This window comes from Macaca thibetana, chromosome 8, assembly GCF_024542745.1.
Source record: "Macaca thibetana thibetana isolate TM-01 chromosome 8, ASM2454274v1, whole genome shotgun sequence".
NCBI lineage: Eukaryota > Metazoa > Chordata > Mammalia > Primates > Cercopithecidae > Macaca > Macaca thibetana.
This window is the reverse complement of record NC_065585.1, coordinates 105779895-105798158: the sequence shown is the minus strand read 5'-3', so window position 1 is coordinate 105798158 and position 18264 is coordinate 105779895. Positions and strand designations below refer to the sequence as shown.

Sequence of the window (18264 nt, the reverse complement as noted above, 5' to 3'; positions counted from 1 at the left end):
TTCAAGCTTTAGCTAGTGTTAGTCGCCCATAGCAACAAGAGGGAGAAATGTGATTTTCAAACCCTCCGGAGACCAAGACAGTTATTTACCAACCAGCACCAAGTGAAGCTTCCGCACCCACAGAGACAGGACCGTTTCCTGAAAGTCAGGTCAGCCCCTGGCATTCCAAGGGCAAGCAGGTCACCAGTTCTGACGTGTGGGAGCAAAAGGCAAACAATAAGATCACACATCTGGCTGGGCACAGTGGCTCACATCTGTAACTCCAGCACTCAGGGAGGCCTAGGCAGGATCGCTTGAGGCCAGGAGTTCAAAACCAGTTTAGGCAATATAGTGAGACTCCGTATCAACTAAAAAAATAAATAAATAAACTTAGCCTGGCACAGTGGCGTGCACCTGTAGTCCCAGCTACTCGGGAGGCTGCGGCAGGAGGATCGCTTGAGCCCAGGTGTTTGAGGCTGCAGGGAGCTGGAATCGTGCCACCGCACTCCAACCTGGACAACAGGAAGAGAGACCCTGTCACAAAAAACAAAAAAAAATTAAAAAAAAAAAAAAACAAAAAAAACCACGTCTTATTGCCAGTGGAACAATCCACCCATTTCACAGATTGGGAGACTGGGGCCTAGATATGGGCAATGTCTTCACACAGTATACTTTGTATCAGAGTTAGGACTGGAAAACCCTGGTTAGGAGCCTGACTTCATCACTCACTACCTGTGTGACCTCAAGCAAGTCATTTAACCACCTCGGGCCCTCAGTAGCCTCCTCTACAAAGTAAGCAGGTTATAATCAGGAAACCGAATACATGGAGCACTGCCATCAACTCCAGAGCACTATAGAGGGAAAGCGACTGCCCGTGTTACCATCACTCTCACTTCTAGTCCTTTCTGTTCATCTAAGCTGCGTAAATGTAGTCCTCTAACCTGGAGGGGATCCTTCTAAGTTCTCAGATCAACAGAGAAGTAAAATATTTGATCTTTAAAACCATGGACGCTGTCTCATTGGTCTTAGTCATCATCCCATCCAAGCCACTTGTTTTGCAGATGAGATAGGAGAGTATCCCCACACACTCAGAGAATGACAGCAGAGAACATCCTAGGCAGAGGTCGGGGTGGGGAGGAAACGCCAAGGATAAGCTTGGTTGACCTCTCAGTGCGGCTCCCTGGCCCTGGGTATAATTTTCAACTCATTAACTTGAAATCCTAGCTATGCTAAGTCATTCTTTGGTCTCCATTTCCTTAGTAGCCTCTGTTTCCACAGCCCCCAAGTTGCCTGGTTCTGGGGTTAGCACCCAGGGGTGGGGGGATCTCACAAAGTCATTCTTGACTAACTTGGTGAACCCTAGGAATCTTCCAGTCTCTCACCATCTTCAGCCCTCCCCATCCACTCACCTCCCGCCCCGTCCCACCCCTGTCTCTATAAGGTCAGTTCCCACCCAAGGCAAGAGCAACTCAACAAAATACAAGGACATTTGGTGAGCAACTATTGTTTGCAAGGCTCTATGTAAGCAGATATTATCTGATTTGACACCCCCCTCCCCCCCCCAACCATCATGCAAGATAGTTATCATCGCCCACCTTTTACAGATAAGCAAGCCATGAATCAGAGGTTAACCAACATGACCTAGTGACACAAGCAGCAAAAGTGGCAGATCTGGGGGTTAAATTCTAGTCTCTGAGGCCCCAACGTTTGAGGGGGCAGCTGCTCCTAATCCAGACCTGGGAATCCATCACCCTTCCTGAATGTTTCTGATATTGTCTGCCAGTTCTGATGTCGCAGCCCTCACCTTTACCCCCCCAGGCCTGAGTCCCCTTCTCGGTGAAATCCAATGTCCCCTGGGATCAACAGAGTCCCCTCCCTATTCCCTAATTCCTGGAGTTCCACGGTGAATAACAGACATGCTGTGGGGTGACTTGCTGACCAGGACTTTCAAGCATCCAGATTCTATCACTGTGAGAGCCCGCTGCCTATCTGGAGGGTGCGTCCCCTCACTCCATTGCCTGGATGACACCACACCTTTGGGCCATGATATACCTACAGAAAGGGACTCCTCGCAGGACCTGCCATCCTAGGGCACATCACCTGCCTGTTGTTGCACTTGGCCAGATTCCCCTTAGTCAAGCCCAGACTAAGGCACAGCAAGCAGGCCTGCTGGAGACACCTCCAGATAAGGCCACGGGGGCACAGCAGTCAAGAGAACAGGGCCAGGCATGGTGGCTGATGCCTGTAATCCCAGCTCTTTGGGAGACCAAGGCGGGCGAATCACCTGAGGTCAGGAGGTCAAGACCAGTGTGGCCAACATGGTGAAACCCTGTCGCTACCAAAAATACAAAAAATTAGCCAGGCATGGTGGTGCACACCTGTAATCCCAGCTACTCGGGAGGCTGAGACAGGAGAATCGCTTGAACCCGGGAGGCAGAGGTTGCAGTGAGCTGAGATCTCGCCACTGCACTCCAGCCTGGGTGACTGAGCAAGAATCCATCTCAAAAAAAAAAAAAGGAGAACAGACTCGGGTCAGACTGACTAGCCGGGAGCTCTTGGACAAGTTGTTCCCTATCTACGCCTTAGTTTTCCCATCTATGAAATGGAAATATCAGTACCTACCTCACAGAGTTCTGATAAGAATTACATGAGCTAATGTTTGTGAGCAATTAGACCAGAGCCTGGCACCTGGTTAATACAACCTACTCAAACAAAAGTAAAGGCCTATACTCTGAAGTTTGAAAACCACAGACCGGGAATCCAGTCACAGGCTCGGGGAATCGTAAGGTTGAAGGGAAACCACCTTTCTCCTAGTGCGATCGTCGCTGCTCCCACAGCACCCACAGGTGAGCACGCAGCCTCTGGAATACCTGTAAGGATGGGGAGTTCACTACCTTACAGGCAGAGTAGCTCAATGTTAAACAATTTTAATATTTTTGTTTACCTTGAACAAAAAGCAGCCTGCCTGTGCTCTGAGTCCCAGAGCCTACTCCCTTTCCCGTGACAGCTTAGCCCCGCATTCCCTCCTCATCCTGCTCTGGGCACCCTCAGCTGTGCTCCGTGATTAGCAGGCGGTTTCCATGCTGGCGGGTCATGCAAACCAACCCAGCGCATTTTTCCCCGCTCCCCACACCTTCTCTCTCCTGAGCCCCCAGGCCAGCATACCAGCACGCACACCCGTGTTGACAGCTCCCAGGGCAGCTCAGCCAGGCAAGGCGTGGTCCAGAGCCAAGTGGATGGTGCCTGGGGACAAAGCAGAGCGTGTGGGCTCTGAGAAAAGCCTCCAAACACATGGCCCAAGACAGAGAAGGGGAGGCTTGTTCCAGAATCTGCCTTAACACCACAAAACAGACAGGTGAGGGGGATCTGAGAGGCACCAAGACGTCTCTTGCCCCTTTGAAGGGCTTGAGCATCTGGGCTGAGCAGTGCCATCTTCTTCCATTCCTTTGATCAATGTGAAAATGGATGGGAAGGATAATGCCAATGCTTGGGCGCAAGTGAAACTGATATTTTTTTGGGGGGGAGCGGTCAGTGACAGGACGGGTGCCCAGAGTGAAAAGAGATTTTGGCAAACGGAAGAAAGGGCACCACAGGTAAAGACTCAAATAAACTCCCTCCCCCTCTCGGCTTGCCTGGAGGGACTGGAAAGGAAAAGATGGATAATATTGCCTTTAGCCATTGACAGAAATGAACAACACTGAGATACATAACACAGACTCCATTTACAGATAAGGAAATCAGAACTCAGAGAAGTGACGCAGCATGCCCAAAGACACACAGCTTACAACAGGCAGGGCAGAAATCAAACTCAGGGCCACCTTAGTGCTAAGTCCTTTCCACTGTGTGACTAGGTCACACTGCCTCTTCGGTGCTACCAGTGCTGAGAGCCTCATGTATACATACACCATTCATGTAAAATACACACACACACACACACACTCACGTACACATATATACAAATGCACACACACTCACGCACACAAATACACATGCATGCACCCGCATACATGCACACACGCATGCACACACGCACACGTTCACACACATGTACACACGTACGCACCCACACACATGCACACACATTCACACACATACGCACCCACACACATGCACATATGCATGCACACACGTAGGCATCCACACACTTGCACATGCACACACTCATATACACACATACACACACCAGTAGGCTCACATTTCCTAACCAGGACCTAGAGACCCAACGCCAAGGCTAGGACTCTGAACTCTGAAACCAGATTACCTGGTTCAAGCCTTGGCCCAGTCTCTGACTAGCTTGGTTATGTCTCTGAGCTTCAGTTTCCTGTCTGTAAACTCAGGATAATAACACCTACCTCACTGGGTTTGAGGAATGATGAAATGGGTTACTATTTGTAATGCATTTAGAACAGTGAGCAAGCATGTGTCACACACACAGGAGCGTGACAGAGAGAGCCCAAATAGGGCACAGGAAGCCAGTCTGGGGGTCATCCAGGTCCCCATCTCAAAATACGAGGGTCCAGATGAAGCCCGCACAGCTTTTCCAAGCCAAACATCCTGTAAAGGGGAAACAGCCCGGCTGCAGCTTTGAGCAACGCTCTCCCAAACAAACAGCAAACGCTCCCAGGCTCTCAGAGGCGGCCCTCGGGGGCTCACCGGGGACACAGGGGCTTCATCCCAGCTGCTTTCAAAAAGTTGAGCTGCAGTTTCTAAGTTGCTGAGTGCCCAGCCCAGAACAAGGCGGCATCCAGTAAAACAGCCTTCAGAGGAAGCCAACAGGGCTCTGTGGAGCCCTGGCTACAGGAATGCCCCAGACCCAGGGTAAGCTTGAGAACAGACACCCCCAGAGAGAGCAGCAGAAGGTGGGCAAAGGGAAGGAGGTGAGGCATAGGAAAGGAGGCGGGGTCCTGAGGGGTACCCCCTAAAGGAAACTGTGAGCCAGGCCTCCCTGAGTCCAGGGCCCCCATGAGCCACTGGCTCATCAGACACTGACATTCCTCCACTCAGAGTAGGAAAAGCAATTTTTTTGTTGATTTTTAAAAAAATAAATTTAGAGGGTACAGTCGTAGTGGTGAAGTCTCGGCTTCTAGTGTAGCCATAGCTCGAAAAATGTGCATTGCACCTAGAAACTTCTCCACTGGACTCAGTGGCTCACACCTGTAATCCCAGCACTTTGGGAGGCTGAGGCAGGTGCACCTCTGGAGCCCAGGAGTTCAAGACCAGACTGGGCACCATGGCAAGACCCCATCTCTACAAAAAAATACAAAAATTAGCCTGGTTTTGTGGTGCCAGGCTACTCGGGAGGCTGAAGCAGGAGGACTGCTTGAGCCCAGGACATTGAGGTTGCAATGAACCATGATCATGCCACTGCACCCCAGCCTGGGCGACACAGTGAGATCCTGTCTCAAAAGAGAAAAAGTAGTAATTTCTCACCCCTCATGCCCCTCCCCTCCCCTCACCCTTCTGAGCCTCCAATGCCTATCCTTCCACACTCTGTCCCTGGGTTCATATTATTTAGCTCCCACTTATAGGTGGAAATATGCAGCATTTACTTTCTGTTTCTGAGTTAGGATATACAGCTTTTAAATTGGGCTCTTCTCTCATTCAACTATCAGGCAAGGAAGACACAGACAAGAGAGCCCAAGACAGAAAGAGACAGAGATGGACAGAGAGAGACCCCTACCAGTATGCAGTGAGTGCTGGGGTTTTCCTCTTAGACATTTGAGGCCTTCTGATTTATTAGCAAACATCTGGATTCCTGATTTCCAGCCCAATGTGGAAAGGAACTGACAACTCATGATCAATTCAGTCCAGCTCAGCAAATGCTCACTGGGCACCTGCCATGGACCAGGTCTCTAGGGAGGCACAAAGATGAATTAGACATGGCCCTTACCTCTAACAGCTTACAGTCTAGTTGAGGAGACAGAGAGCAAATAAATTATTATAAAGGAGATGCGGTCACTGCTAGATGAAAGATTCAAAAGAAATGCCACGGAAGCCCAGGAAACAGAAATGTGGCAAGAAGGCTGAGAAGTGCGTGCGTTTGCTTTCCGGAAAGTGATCTGGAATATTCATCAAAAGACAAACAATGTTCATAACCTTTGACCCAGAAATTCCTCTTTTGAAGGTCTATTTTGAGGACATAATCAGAGGTATGCATGAAGATTTATGTGCAAAGACATATTTATGTCGTTTTTAACAGAAAAACATGGGGGGGAAATCACATGTACAAGAAGCATATTATATGTGAAAAGGGTGGAGAGGGGAAGTCTTTCAAGCAGAGAGAAGAGAATATGCAGAGATGTCGTGGCAAGAGCAGCAGCTTCAAGGACTAAAAGGAGGCCAACATAGATGGATAAGAGAGAGAGAAAGAGAGAGAGAGAGAGAGAGGTGTAAGTGGAGATCAGAGAGCAGGATGGAAACCAAACCATACAATCTTAAAGTTAGGGTTCTGGTGGCCATCCTAAAGGCCACGGGAAAGAAAGCTTTGCCATATTTTCCATGGTGGGGAGTCATGATCATCTGTGTTTCCAAAAGAGCCTCTCGTTGCCCCATGGAGAATGCATGCTAAAGCATCAGGCACCTGTCTAAGTGTTGTACATGTATTTGCTTATTTAATCCTCCTCATCTTAAGAGATAGGGAAGCTGAGACTCAGCAAGGTGAAGCAACGTCCCTAAGGTTGCACAGCTAGTAACAGGCAAAGCCAGGCAGTCTACCCCCAAAGAACTTAACTGCTGTGCTATCTGAAAAGAGGGTAGAGTATGGATATGGGAAGATCAGTCAGGAGCCACTGCAGTGCCTCAGGTGGGAGAGGATGGAAGCTGCGAGATAAGCAGACTGCAAATGAAAAGAAAGGCGAATCAGAAGGACTTGTGATAGAAGAGGGTGATGGGGGTGGGGAGGGGAGACAGAGTGGGAGGGAAGGGCAGGAGTAACCTCCAGGCCTCTCACTTGCGCGTCTCTCATTTGGAGGAAACTGAAGTGTGTTGACTACAGAGACACACACACCATGCACACCCAGGATACGTAGCTGCGTATTGGGCAGAGAGAGAGCAAGAATGAAAGGAAACATAACAAAAGGAAAACAGCGGCTCTCTTTCAGTGATTGGAATGATGAGTTATTTTTACTTCTTCTTTATGTATGTCTATATTTTCTAAATCTCTTACAACAGGTATATATTATTTTCAGAATCAGAGTAAAATTAGTTAAACCTTCAAATTATGCATCAGGATCTGTTCAGTGTCTATCCTGCGATGTCCTTGGTTGTGCTGTAGGGATGTAGGCTATCTCCATCCACAGGGCATTGTCTATAGGCACCTCTTGAAGTGTATGACCATGAGGGTGTCAGTGTCAGGCAGGAAGTGACAATCACCCTTCCACAAGCCCCCTGGGCTGGCAACCCACTCGGCTCTTCAAAAGCTGCAGAAGCCCAAGGACGGCAGGCTCCGTTCAGAGCCCAAGGGCAGATGTTTGAAGTCAATTCTCAGTAGGAATTCCAGACCTCTCCAAGAGATCTTAGCTTCCTGCAGAGGAGCGAGTAACACAAGTCCAGCAGGACCTAAAACCAACCATGCTGTGGCAAAATGACAGATGAATTCACTGTGGCCCCTCAGGGGGTAGCAGGAGGGTCTCCCCTGGGCCCCTGAGAATCTCCAAATTCCTGTGTGGCTTCATCTCCAGGTGCAAGCCCAGGCCTGGCAAGGCCAGGTGGGATGAGGGCAGCTTCCTCACAGACTGGGTGGGAAGAAGAGAACACACCGTTCCTCTAACACCATCCCCTGGAGAACAGGAGGGAGGGTCAGAGCCTGGGGCCTCAGACAGAGACTCCAAGAGGTCAGGAGAGCCCTGGCCTCTGGCCGAGTGATCAGGAGCCTGGGGGGCACCCACAGTATCCCAGGGGAGTGAAGTGAGCTCTGCATGACACTGTCAGGGGTGGGAGGTGCTAAGGAGATAGGAGTTCCACGAGACCCCGGAAGAAGATGGGAGTCTGCCTGGCAGCGGCTTCCGTAGGATGCAGCGGCCTTTGTTGCAGTTAGAGGGACTCCTGGTTTCTGAAAGAGTAGCAGTGGCTGCAGAGTCAGCACAACTTACTTCAAAATCAGGCTGGGTTCCATGTTAAAAAATGGTGATTCTGGCATCCATCTCATGGGGTTATTGAGGTCACAAGACCCCAAGGGGGAGCCACTGTGGTTGGCATATGGACTCATGCAGTAGAGGTATATTCACACAATATCTCTATGGGGTTTGTTGCTGGGTATTGTCTCACAGTGGCCTGTCCCCAAGACCAAAGATTAAGTACACACATACCATACACACAGGTGTCAATATTCACTTTTTTAAAACTTTTTTTTAAACTTTGATTTTTTTTTTTCTTTTTAGACAGAGTCTCGCTCCGTCACCCAGGCTAGAGTGCAGTGGCTCAGTCTCCACTCACTGCAACCTCTGCATCCTGGGTTAAAGCAATTCCCCTGCCTCAGCCTCCCACTGAGTCCTAGGACTGGAGGCACCCACCACCACTCCCAGCTAATTTTTATATTTTTAGTGGATGGGGTTTAGAGACGGGGTTTCACCATGTTGACCAGGCTGGTCTCAAACTCTTGACCACAGGTGATCTACTGGCCTAGGCCTCCCAAAGTGCTGGGATTATAGGCATGAGCCACCGTGCCCAGCCTGATTTTTTTTTTAAGAGATGAGGTTTCATTATATAGAAATCCTCCCACCTCGGCCTCCTCAGTAGCTGAGACTGCAGGCATGCCCCACTGTGCCCCACAATATTCACATAACATAATCATTGAACACATAAATATAATCATAACCACTTAAACACACATATACATGCACAACCTGTTTACTCCCAAACATTCTTGTAGTCACATGTAATTCATCATAACTTAGGACAATTTGTAACTGATCAAGGGCTTGCCACCTGAGCCTTGGCTCATATAATTATCAAGGATTGTCTATCTCATCTTGTGTACTCTCCAAATGATGAGATAGATAATCTAATTATTACTATCCAGTTCTTAAAGGCAATATGACTGAGCTCAATGCAACTGAGAGACTCCCAAAGACACACAGTGAGTAGCTGGCAGTGTCCAATTTAAATCCAATTCCAAACGAATGCTTCTCCACTCTGTCACACATGTACCCATGACGTGTCAACACTTATATCTCCTACTCAGCAAGTTGAAGTTCCTTAGCTTCCCAAAAGAATGCTTGAATCAACCCATCAGGTGGGAGTAGCTATGAATGAAGCAGAGTCAAATAGAGAGGCACGCCCCACCCGCCTTCAAGCAGACACACACAGCTGAGACTCAGTTCACCCTTCTTAATTCCCAGCCTTTATCTGGGACATTCTTTCCTCCCAGGTCGTCATCTCCCGATTCCTCTCCCCTAACCAACCCCAGCCCACACACTTGCTCTCCTCTTCTCTGATGACCCACTGTACAGTCTGTTTTTTGTAGCTTAGCCTTCATGGTTCTCTAGTCATTTCTTTGTGCTTAAAATGTAAGAGCTAGGTCTCAAAAAAAATAAAATAAAAATAAGAGCCAGGGCTCTGCGGTCAGCCAGATATAGATCGAAGTCTTATCTCCCACTCTTCCTAGCTGTGTCCCTGGATATGTTGCTTAACCTCTCTGAGCCAACTCTCTTTGCCTATAAAAGGAGGGTATTGATAGTACACACCCCGTAGTTATGAGAACTCTATGTAAAAAAACAGAATCTGACAGAAAGCAAAAGTTCAATAAATATGAACAATGAATATAGTTCTCTTTATTCAGCAAATGGCAAACTCACTGGGAATTGGACATATTCTTTTGGGTACCCCCTAAAGGCCCTGGCACTGTGCTGGGCACTGTGCTGGGCACAACCAAGTTATTCATCAGCTATGTCAGATGAGTTCCAACTCAGTCACAGGCTAGCTGTGGGACTTCAGGTGACGCGTTTCACCTCTCTGGGCCTCAGTTCTCTGAGTTGGTGGAGCTGCGTCAAATTCACTCCTAACCCAGAGTACTGAGTGGATTGGTGAACTACACCCTCAGCTGAAGCTGCAAAGCGGAGGGTTAATTGCACCAGAGGGTGTGACTCAGACCTGGGGTTGGATCCTGGCTCCACCTTGAACAAGTCACATATCTTCTCCAAGCATTCATTTTCTCAATAAAGTGAGGATGGCGATGTCTACTTCACAGTACTGTTACAATAATTAAATGGCATAATGCCTGTAAAACTCCTGGCACGTGATGGATGCACAATAAATGGCCTTGGTGGTGGAAGTTGTTATTATTATTATTATTCCAAAGAGTGAAGGAGGGAGAAGGTGCCGAGAATTCAAGCCACAATTGCTATGACAGCAATGACTTAGGAAAAGAAATGGGTAGTAAAAATGTGAGAAAGTGTCCTTAGGCAAACCCCAGAGTACTCGTGTCAATGGCCTGAGCCCCACACCCTTGCCAGCCCCTACCCCCTCCCCCGCCCCAGTGTGCAGAAAGAAGATAAGCAGCTTGTCATCCTCTATTTGTCGACTGGAAGATCCACAGTGTTGTCTGGGTTTTAGCTCCAGCTTCTCCAGTAGAGGCGCCGGCCAGGTGAAGCACAGACCCCGAGTGGCCCCTATGAAGCACGGGCCCTGTCGGGGCTAAAATCAAAGCCCCCATGCCTCTGGGGACCTGTCCGCCTGCCTGAGGCTCATCTCCAAAGAGCGGAACTGCCTGTCATGGCCCACAGGAGACCAGCGGCCTTCTGCAGTTGCTGGGCTGAACGGGAGCGGCCCAAGCTTGTCTGAGAGCTGTCCCCAAGCCGGGAAGTCCAGAGCAACTCTGTGACTCTCAGTGGGAGGGTCTAAATGGAGGAGAGGGTTAAAAGAATCTCTCAGGGACCAGAAGAGGAGTCAGGCATGAAACCCTTTTCCCAGCTCTGAGCACTTCCAAAGCCTGCCCTGACCGCTCCCTCCCCTGAGGCCACGCCACAGCTGAAGCCGACTCAAGCCTGACTCCTCGCCAGCCCTCAAGTGTCGCCTTGAGTTTGGGGAACTCAGCAGCTCCAAGGTTCTGACCTTCCTGCCAGGGCCACAACAAACACCTGTCACCAGCATGAGTGCTAATGACAGGCCTGAGTGAGTGGCATTAAGGTTAACACCTGCGTTAGTGACGTGCCCTTCGAAGGTCAGTGGTGCCTATTTAAGCAGCCTAGGGGGAGGACAGAGGTAGGGACTAGCCACCATCCAATCTAAGCAGGTGGCTCTATTACTCGTGCTAAAGCTCTCCCCAGTCATCCATGTAATTGAAGTAACTCAGGGGATTTTCTCTCCATCACCCTCGAGCAGAGCAGGAAGAGAGGGACCGGGAGGACGCATTTGCCTTAAGTGGCCCTGCTGACTTGCCGCTGGGCAGGTGGGCTCTCCCTGCACTTAGGGGAGTAGGGGGCTTATTGAGGCTGACACCGTGGCTCCTGGAAATGTGCTTCTGCCATTAACTGTGCCCTAAGCCCTGAGTCACAGCATGAGGTCAAATCTCTCATCCTCTGCTCAGCTCCCAGGCCTGGCCTGCTCTTGCCTGTTCACTCAAGCAAACCTTCTCCCCTGGGGTGCTCCCAGCTCAGCTTCCAGGCCTTCTCATCCTCACTGCCGCATCCTGCCCTTACCACCCTCAGAGTGCCCACCTGTCTCTGTGTTGGGACTTTAACATAGCTCATCGCTTTGGGACAACCGGAGGGATTTAAACAAAAGGCTTGCCCAAAGCAGAAATAATCACCAAAATGCGGGTCTGAGACTAAACGGGAGGAAGCACTGGACATGTTTATAAATGCCACATGCCACAGAGGTGCTTTAGGAGAAGTAAGCTCTGATCATTTTCCTTCTAGTCATTTAACAGTCGAGAAAAATCTATGAAGGGTCTATTTTGTGCCAGAAACTGAAGTAAGTACTGGGAGGAAAAAAAACACACACACAGTGCCCCGCAAAGGGAACTAAGATACAGCTGGGTGGGTAATGTGAATATTTAAGCATCCCTGCTCTGTGGCTTTGGACAATTCCCTCAACTTCTCTGAGCTTTCTCGTTTATAAAACCAAGGTGACAATAAAGCGAGGATTACATGAGCTGATCGCCTTGGCACATAGTTTCCTGCTGCAAAGGAAATGCTGAAACACCAAAACAGAGATGCAGACAAGGAGTTCTAGAAGCAAAAAGGAGGGCGAGACCACGGCCCATAGGGAGAAGGAGGAAGGCGTCCTGGAGGTTGAGAAGATTTGGATGCAAGGCAATGAGGGTAACACATTCCCATGGAAGGAATGGTGAAATCAAGGACTCCACAGATGAAAGAAGCCACAACAGGGTGTTCCTGATGACGGCATGCCCGGATGGCCCGGGCAATGACCTAATGTAAGAGGAATTTATACAAGGATAGCTGCTCCATTTCAAGAAAATAGAGCAGGTGTTTTGGGGGGGGCGGTGGTAAAACTCCTTATGCTGATTGCTTCGGGGTCTCTGCATGTGATAAATGCCGGGTGGTGTTATGATGGTAAGGAGATGTCAGGAATAAACCAGAGACCTCCCTGCAGATGCCATGGCCAGATGGGAAGACTGGCAGTGTCTGAACGTCACTTGGCCCCAGTGTCCCAGGATTCTCCCAAACCCTGCCTCAAAGGGCCCAGGCACCAAGCACTTCCGTCAGCAAAACAGAGGAGGGAAAAACAATGACTCAGTAACTTTCAGAGTTTAAAGTGCACCCTTTGTCTCCCACCTGCAGTTTTATTACCCATCCCACATAGTACATTTCTCCTCTTCTCACAGGCCTTTAACTCACCTCATGAGACCATTTTCAAGATGGGGAAAACTGAGCTACAGTCACACAGCTTAGCTCAGTGCAGAAACCAGCAGCAGTGATCATGGTAACAGGTCATATTGATACTTATTGCACCCTAGCATAGCACTAGATATGTGCCAAGGCTATTAGTTCATGTCATCCTCACCTTATTATCATGTTTTGTAAATGAGGAAACTCAGAGCGGTTGAGGGAATTGTCCAAAGCCACACAGCCAGTTAATTGGTGGGGCAACTCTCAAACCAGCTGTTTTTAACCCAAGATACCAAGGGCAGTTTTTATCTGCTATACCCAAGTGCAAATGGGCTCAAAGGCCAGGATCCGGACTGCGGCTGCATGAAAGGGACAGTGCCCGCCCATCAGCGAAGGCTGCAGGAGTGTGTGGGGAGTCCAATATACTTCAGAGATCACCTCCCATCTTTGCAGGAGAGAGAAGTTCTCAAGGATAGGCAGAGAAGAAAGCCCCAGGGTTTAACCCTGTATCAGTCAGTCTAAAGGTGGATTTCAGAGTGGGGAGGGCCATGAGAAAAGAAGGGAAATCAAAGCAGTAAACCTTCCCCTGCACAAACGCAGGTAACCAGGAAGGCAACGAGGCCAGCAGCCATGCAACCCTCCACTCATATTTCACAGGCGAGATGACAACAATTGGACATGTCACTCCCGAAAACCAGAAACTCAAAGCAATTTGAGATGAACTTTCAGAATGATGAAACAAATGGCCATCTTTGTGTTATACACCAAATAAATCACACCAAAATGATAGTTGTAATCCCCAAAAGTACACAGAGAATTGATTTTACTGTGACACTTATCATGATGAACGGGTGCACCCTAGGACGGGCCATCTTAAGTGGTGGCTGCTTAACCCCTGCCCTCCCAGGTCTGGTCCCTTCCCTGCAGAGTCCCCCAGCTGTTCTCAAGGCCCCAGCACACAAAGCCTGATTGCCAGGATGAGCCCTGGCCTTGCACCATGGGGCCCACGTAGGTGGACACACCAGCAGCTTCCAAAGCACTGGGTGAGTCCAGACCAAGCTCCCACCTAAGACAGAAAGGGGGGCAGGCGTGGTGGCTCAACCCTGTAATCCCAGCACTTTGGGAGGCCAAGGCAGGCAGATCACTTGAGCTCAGAAGTTCGAGACCATCCTAGCCAACATGGAGAAACCCCATCTCTACTAAAAATATAAAATTAGCCTGGCACAGTGGCATGCGCCTGTAATCCCAGCTACTCAGGAGGCTGAGGCAGGAGAATCATTTGAACCCAGAAGGTGGAGGCTGCAGTGAGCCAAGATCATGCCAGTGCACTCCAGCCTGGGTGACAGAGTAAGACTCCGTCTCAAAAACTAAAAATAAAATAAAATAAATTTTAGACAACGGAAAGGTGCCTCACTGGCCAGCTGCATCTGAGTGAAGGGAGGAAAGATCTGATGTTTTCCATTAATTGCCTACTTAATCTTTTTCTTTTAACTTTTATTTCAGGTTCGGGGCACTGTGCAGGTTTGTTATATAGGTAAATTGCATGTCATACGGGTTTGGTGTACAGATTATTTTGTCACCCAGTTGATAAGCATAGTATGCAATAGGTAAGTTTTTCAATCCTCACCCTCCTCCCATTCTCCACCCTCAAGTGGGCCCTGGTGTCTATTGTTCCCTTCTTTGTATCTATGTGTCCTCAGTGTTTAGCTCCCACTAATGAGTGAGAACATGCGGTATTGGTTTTCTGTTTCTGCATTAGTTCACTTACAAAAATGGCCTTCAGCTCCATCCATGTTGCTGCAAAGGACATGATCTCGTTCTTTTTCATGACTGCATAGTATTCCATGGTGTATATGCCTGCTGAGTGTCATTACTTACTCCTTATTTTCGGACGGATTCATTGAGGCTCAGAGAGGCCAAATATTAGCCAGAGATTTGAATGAAAGTCTTCATGATTCCAAATGGGTTCTCTTCCCACCACATCCTGCTGCTAAGATCCTTCCCCCAGCTCTGGGCTGGAATTCATACATTCATTCATTCATTTATTCAATCAATCATGGTCCAGCATTAGATTTCAGACACTGGGTCAAGGATACAATAGAGAATAAGACACTATTTCTGCCACACAGAGCTCCCTACAAATACGGAGGGGAGGGGTAGGCCATCATTTCACAAATGAATGAAAATAATAATGGTGGTTCATTCTTCTGGGAGACATGCACGGGCTGTGAGAGCACCGTAACAGGGAGCCGCTGGGTCAGCAAACGCAGGGGAAGCTTCCCCAAGGAACTGACTGGACTGAGATCTCATGGATAACATGGTGCCAGCCAGGTGAAAGGACAAGGACACAGTGGGCACCAGGCCTGGAGGCAGCTAGCCAGGAGCAGAAAGAGGAGGTAAGGAAGGCAGGCGGCAGAGGAAGCCAGGGAGGCGAGCGGAAGGATGGGGGCCTGCCAAGCCTGCATAACAAGGGGCTTCTCTCATTGTGAAGCTGTGGAAAGCCACCACCCAGGCTGGGGAGACATGAGCAGATTTGTGCTTCAATAGCTCACTCCAGTCTGACTCAGGGACCCTGCCAAACCTCATCAGGTCGTGGGGAGGCCGAGTTTGTGCGGAAAGTCTTGCATCCTTACAGGAATCTTTGCCTTCTACCACTCATAGTTCAGAACAGTATGGCTTACCGTGAAAGCTGCTCTAAGACAGCGAACAAAGAGTAAATAGAAGATGTTCTATAAAAGAAGCTATAAAAATCAACTCAGAACAAAGTTCTGAGTTAAACAGAGTTAATAATAAATAAAATAGTAATAAATAAAAATGATATTTCAGAGTTATATTGTAAACAAAGTCTTTAGATCTATATTGCCGTGTTCACTATTTTGTTTTGTCAGGAGATTTTTTTGTTTAGTTGTCTTTTTTTCCTTAATGCAGCTAGTCCCATCCCAGTTCTGCTTGGGCAAAAGCCTTGACTTCATAGAACTTCAGTCTTTCCTTCAACTCTAAAATATCACGATCTTCTGACACACAGAGATTTTATAAGTGATGTACACGTTTATATCAGACAGTGAGTGCTTGTCAAATTCAAGCTCTGGGAATATATGGTCAATCCGACTTCAGAGAGCAAATAACAGGATAGGCCTTCTAGCCCCCAAGCTGCCCAAACACAAGCTCACTGGGCTCTGGAAGCTCACTGGCTTAGAGGAGAAGACGTATTTTTTAAGCAAACAGCCATAACCACTTGCCCATGTTTGCAAAGATAAGGAGTAATGGGGCAGTGATCAGAATCTAGCCATTGTAAAATTTTAAAAGGACAAAAAGCAGGAATTAGGTAATGACCTCACAGTAAGTTTCTTCTCTCTTGAATTTTCTAAGTTATAGGTAAACAATGAATCAAACTAGGAAGGAGAGAAGTTTTTCATCATGTTGCTCTCCTGCCCCAAACACATTTAAAGGGGAACAGTGATCATGACATAACTTAGCAAAACCTAGATACAAGCTCCTACCAGATGCCTTTAAACCAGTAATATCCAGATTTAACTAGTAAAGGATGAGAACATGTTTAAAGGGGAAAAAATATCTCACCAATCCCCAGGGGGTTGACTTAAATTATTTTACAGTAAAGTTATTACATCCAAATACTTATCTAAGTATAAATTCGTATGTTTCTAGCACTTATGCAAATATAAAATAAAAACGAATTTGCAGAATAAACGCAGTTAAAACTACCAAACCTACAAAATTCAAATTAACAGCATTAGTTTACTATGATGGATCATGAAGCTTTGCAGAAGCTGGGTCTCTGGCATTGAGCTTACCAACAGAAAGACATCATTGTTCTGGTTTTCCCTCATTGTCAGCTCGATTCTTTTGACTTTAACATGATGGACCATCATTTAATCCAGAGGTCAGCAAACATCTTCTGTAAGAGCCAGACTCTAAATATTTTAGGCTTTGTAGACCATACTGTCTCTGTCACAAACTACGCAACTCTGCTGTTCCAGGATGAAATCAGCTATAGACAATACATAAACAGATGGGCCTGGCTGCATTCCAAAAAACTTTATTTACCAAAACAGGTGCCAGGCAAGATTTGACCAGAGGGCCATAGTTTGCTGACTCTAGATTCAATCCATCATCTTTATTATGTCATCATTGGGCCTTTTGCCTTTGAACAACAAATTCACTTTTAACCACTGATTTATCATTTTTATGGACCAGTCAATTCAATAATTCACTCCAAAAGTCAACCTTGAAAAATAAATTAGCAGAAAATTTTCCTTCCCTATTTACTATTCAATAACTGCTAAAGAACTTGTGTGTGGGTCAAACAGATACCTGCACTCCCATGTTTATTGTAGCACTATTCACAACAGCCAAGATACGGAATTAACCCAAGTGCCCATCAACGAATGAAGAGATAAAGAAAATGTGGCATGTATACACAATGGAGTATTATCCAACCACAAAAAAATAAATAAATAAGAAATCCTTTCATTTGCTGCAACATGGATGGAACTGGAGGTCATTGTGTTAAGTGAAATAAGCCGGCCAGGCACGGTGGCTCATACCTGTAATCCCAGTACTTTGGGAGGCCAAGGCGGGCAGATCACTTGAGCTCAGGAGTTCAAGACCATCATGGCCAACATGGCGAAACCCCATATCTACTAAGAATACAAAATTAGCCAGGCATGGTGGTATGTGCCTGTAATTTCTGCTATTCAGGAGGCTGAGGCAGGAGAATCACTTGAACCCAGGAGGCGGAGGCTGCAGTGAGCCAAGATCACGCCAGTGCACTCCAGCCTGAGTGACAGAATGAGACTCTGTCTCAAAAAAACAAACCAAAAAAAAAAAAAATAAAAGAAGGAAGCCAGGCACAGAAAGACAAATACCACATGTTCTCACTTATATGTGGGACCTCAAAAAAATGTGGATCTCAGGGAGATAGAGTAGAATGGTGGTTGCCAAAGGCTGGAAAAGAAGTCGGGAGGTGGAGGACAAGATAAGTTGGTTCAGGTGCACAAATACACTTAGATAGAAAGAATAAGTTCTAGTGTTCAGTATTACAGTAGGGAAATTATAATTAATGATAATTTGTTGTATATTTCAAAATAGCTAGAAGAGAAGAATGGTAATGTTCTCAACACAAAGAAAAATGTTTGAAGTTATAAGCACCCCAAGCACCCCAATTTGATCACTACACATTTATACAGGAATAAAAATATCACAGGTACCCCTGAAATATGCACAACTACTACATATCAATTTAAAAATTTTAACAGAATTTTCGCAAATTGCTGTGCCAGGCATGGTGGCTCATGCTTGTAATCCCAGTTTTGTGGGAGGCCAGGGCAGGAGGATCACTTGAGCTCAGGAGTTCAAGGCTAGCCTGGACAACATAGTGAGACTCTATATCTGCAAAAATTTTTAAAAATTAGCCAGACATGGTAGTCCACACCTTGTAGTCCCAGTTACTAAGGAGGCTGAGGTGGGAGGATGGCTT

At 47.4% G+C, this 18264-nt stretch overlaps 1 protein-coding gene across 1 annotated transcript in view; it reads left to right on the top strand.

Annotated features, from left to right (window-relative positions):
• Positions 1-18264, top strand: part of ERLIN2 (ER lipid raft associated 2) — a 372918-nt gene that overhangs the window by 210066 nt on the left and 144588 nt on the right. The window lies entirely within an intron of this gene.